The following is a 372-nucleotide window of genomic DNA, read 5'->3' as shown; positions in this document are numbered from 1 at the left end:
AAAAACCACATGTTAAGAGCCTACTATAATCACACAAAAATCTTAACTCAAAAATACTATCTCTTAACAATCACTTTTACACATATATTACTTAAATATTGCTAAGAAGTATTTATAAGATACTACCAATAATCATGCTCTAATAAAAATGCTAAATTTATTTAATATAGTAAGGATAAAAACAAAACAAAAACATTGCATGCAGTGAGATCCAGACACACCAATAAACTTAAACCACGTGTCTAATTTCATAGACACTTGCAAAAACCAGCCGGCAAAACTCGAGGGAATATACGACAGTGTCAGGAGTTCAGTTTCTGACCAAACACGTGTCAGAAAACTAAAAAAACAATAAAGAATCAGATTTGGCCT

This window comes from Arabidopsis lyrata (genome assembly GCF_000004255.2).
Source record: "Arabidopsis lyrata subsp. lyrata unplaced genomic scaffold ARALYscaffold_5, whole genome shotgun sequence".
NCBI classification, from domain to species: domain Eukaryota; kingdom Viridiplantae; phylum Streptophyta; class Magnoliopsida; order Brassicales; family Brassicaceae; genus Arabidopsis; species Arabidopsis lyrata.
This window is presented reverse-complemented; position numbering follows the sequence as displayed.